Genomic DNA, 4,129 nt, shown 5'->3' on the forward strand with positions numbered 1-4,129 from the left:
TATTTCTTAAAATCTTGAAAACATATGTTGTTCTCGGTCCTTGTTTCTTTTATTAATGCATCTTAATTAATAGGTTTGAGTCCCCACAATAAATAAATCTAGAGAACTACAAACGAAAATGATCAATTGTGAAGTTATGTTGTCATTGATGTCAAACCTTATTGGTGAGATAGTTTGCTATCTGAGTAGAGTGCCATATCAAGATGATTGATGTAGAGGATTTGAGAATGACATAACAAAAGGACCTAGAGGAAAGGTCGAGTTATGAGGAATTACAATGGGCATTTGATTAGTTGGACTTTGACAAGATAAAGTAATTGTTTAATCATAACCTAATTGAAGAAGACAATTGTACTGAAGTCTAGAAGAAGTGATCAAAGAATGACCAAATGCATAGGCTTGACTGAGCAAAAGAGCAGAAGATTAAGAAAACATGAAGTTTATGTTGAGTGATACTAGTGTCGACCAAGTGCTAGTATAAGCTGAGCAAATGTAGCATCGATTGAGCATCAATATTGATTGAGCCTTAGTATGTGTGTTGAATAGAAAAGTTAGTAATGATCGAGTAATCCAGTGATTACCAAGTGTCAGAACACATTGTTGGCCGAGGGACAACATTTGACACGTTATGAAGAAATCGTGATTTCTAGTTGACACAATTGATTTATTGGAATATGTAAAGTATGTTGAAGATAAGGATGGATGACTTGGAATATTTAATTTAGGGAAATTGTGTTTGAGTGTTTCTATGCAAGAATTCAAGGCAAAGTTTCTAGAAGAGAAAAGATGAGACAAAATGATGGAAGGATTTGATGAATCTATCTGAACCCTAAGATCTACGGTGATGTTTAAGCACAAAAGATCAAAATTACCCATCTAAGGAGGCATAAGGGCCAAGTTGATAGAAGTTGATAGAGGTTAGCAGAGTTGGTGAAGACCTAATAAGGTCAAAGCTATTGTTGATTTTATTGATTGGTGAACTTGAGCACGAGGCTAAGAAGAGTTGAGAAGAGTTGAAGTGTGATTGCTTGAAGGGTTGCCAAGTAGATCAGAATCTGAGATGACAATTGAGGCCAACCAGTGAATCAACATGTGAGCTGAATTGTGATCTGTAGTTTCAAAGTGATTTGCATTTGTCAGATCAAACCTATTGTTACTTTCTAACCATTGTATTAGTATTGAAATCCTTCAATCAAGTTGGCATTCTAATGGAATTTTTTAAAGTCCTGTAATAAGACCACTCATAACAGGGTGATTAAATCCTTTAACAAGGTCACATTTAACAATGTCCTGCTGACTTTGTGGTTCCTGACTCTTTGCCTGCTTTGAGTCAAAATTTTGTTGCTGTCCCCTTCTATTCTTATCCAGAACACTACTTCTAGCTCTTTGGCTGGGGGGTTTGCAGGGATTGGCAGAATGTGGCGGGGAAGGTGGAGGATGATTAGACTGCAATCAAAAGGAAAAAAAGGTAAGTCCTCCAATCCCTTGTTTGATATGGCCTTACGATCTCAAAATAAAGGACCAAAATGTAAATCTTGATGGTCTATTTGTGCCTTGGGTTGTTTGCCCTCTTGTTGGGATCATTAGTGTGTCCCTCTAGTTTGTCGGGTGGTTTTCCACAGTTGTCTTTGATTTTCATTGCTATATCTTTCTTGTCCCATTGTACAAGGTTTTGGGTCCTTTCAAAACCTATTTTTACTTAATCAAAACAATGTGTTTTGTAACCTTTAAGAGGGTTGACTCCTAATAGAGCTCACTTCAGAAGAGTGAAAAATTGGTCACATGTTATTGGTGATTTTTCTCAAATTGCGTTTCCATGTTTTTGATTAAGGAAAATAGGTTTTGAAGGGTACTTGAAACCCTTTAGAAATCATAAAATTTTCAGTGAAGCCCAAACCAAACAAAACTACAGCCCAAAGGTGGAACAGGTCACCAACCAAGACATGGTGACCAGGGTGGCATCAGAGACAACACAGTACTCTTTAGCCACAAATATAGGTTTTGAATGGGCACCTGAAACCCCATGGTAAAAAGAGGAATATACAATAAGTCCCTTACCATGTCAAACTACAAAGAACAATAGGCCAAAATAGCTAGGAGAACTAAAGATGAGACAATTGCAATAGGGACTCAATCTTTCCCTTTCAGTCCCGTCTTTTGAGATTGTAATGCCATATCAAAAGGAGTGAAGGGCTTGACCTTTTCACCTTTTACTATGGTCCATCCATCCTCCACCATACCAGTGGCCTTCTGCCACACAAAGTTAGCAATACCACAACCAACTTCCAAAACCCTTGCAGCCAGGGGACGGACCGTGACAGAAGAAGGGACAACAACATCCTAAGATGGAGCAACAACATCCAGAGACAGAGTCACAAGATTGGCAATAGTTAAATTTCCAAAGACATAATTTGAAAGAGGGTGAATAGAAAAGGTTATCGCCGTTGTGGCAACCAACGTACCATCAGAGACAACAATCGAGTCTATCGCCAAAGTGTCCTGAGAAGAGTCTCCATCCCTAGTAGAGAGACTTTCTAAATCATATAGTGATCATCAGAAACCCCCTTCTACCAAGAAGGAGACTTCTTCGGTCTAGATTTTTAAGAAAAGTAGTGGTCAACAAGGTGGCCGGTTTTGTGGCATTTCCTGCATTGGAAGGGGATACCCTCATAATCAAGAAGCTAGATCCAAGATCTAAGAGGAGAGGCCAACTTAATCTTTTCAAGGAGTCCCTTGGAGATGTTGATCTCCACCAGAATGCGAGCATATGTTGTCCAGAACACATTGGAAGATGCAGTATCAACTAGCAAGAAGTCCCCAAGGGCATCCCCCATTGCCTCCAGGATCGAATCCACCCATAGGTGAAGGGGGAGATTCGACAAATTGGGTTTTCATGTTAAATATTGGTTTCATACTTGTGTGGATGTCATTTGAGATGTTTTACATTCTGCAAGTTTGTTAATATTAGGACAATGAACTGCAAGTTTATGTTACTAATTATCTACTATAGTAACTGAGCTAATGAATGTTTAGATCTAATGTATTTGAAGTGATTAAAAGTTCAATTGGTACCTCTGGACCTTAGAGATTACCCCCCTAGTTATTCTAAATCATTCTAAAATATACAATTGAATACAGGATGTGTATAACATCATTAGGCAAAGACCCATTTGGGGAGTTAATCCTAATTAAATTCATGCTATCGTGATTAAGTACTTTTTAAGTTTATTTTTAAGATGTATATGGTGATTAGTATAACCACCTAGGAAATTAATTTTTTATTATTAGAATAATTCATAGTCCATAATTAGTGTAATTTTATTATTTAGTTGTCAATAACATTTTCTTGTTAAAGTATTTTAAATATTTGGCTACTAATGTCTTAGGAAATATACATGTTTCATTTTTTTATGATCATAATGTGCAATAGCTATTTTTTTTTATCAAAGTGTAACTTGTCTTAGAATGTATATTGCCAATTATTTGTAAATATTTATATTCTTTTTTAGAGTAATCAATCAACTATTACAACTAGGGACAAAAATAATGATTTAGTATTAGATTTCTCTATTAGAGGGGCATATTACACGAACTTCCTAATTTCTTTCCTTTTTCCAAAATAAATTGACCTATGGTTACTTTCCAAAATTCCAAAAAAAAACTAACATTGCAACCTTAAGAGTAAAGATGAATCACAACAATCAGATTGCATACAAAGGCTCTAGGAGCGCTTGAGTCCCTGCCTTTTGCCACTGATTCAAGACATAACATAGAAGGAATATTGTAGTGTTTTTCATACATTTAAAGCACATTTATAGCATAGAAGGCATGTTTGTTGTTGAAAGAAGAAAAATGTGATTACAAATTATTTGGTTTGCAAACGAAATCGTGAATTACCCAAATTATCTTCAACTTAATCTTTTATTGACTTATACAAGAATATCATACATTCATAATAGTATGATACTAAAATTATAATGAATGGTTAGAAGGGGGAAAAAACAACCATTATAATTGTGATCTTCTTTCACTATTTAAAACATCATTGAATGTTATTTATTACTCAAAGAAATTCTTCTTTTTGAGGATATTAAACCTTAAATACACATAGACTATAAACTACTAAATA

This window comes from Cupressus sempervirens, chromosome 4 (assembly GCF_028749045.1).
Source record: "Cupressus sempervirens isolate cs-2001-9-10 chromosome 4, ASM2874904v1, whole genome shotgun sequence".
In the NCBI taxonomy this organism is placed as follows: Eukaryota; Viridiplantae; Streptophyta; class Pinopsida; order Cupressales; family Cupressaceae; genus Cupressus; species Cupressus sempervirens.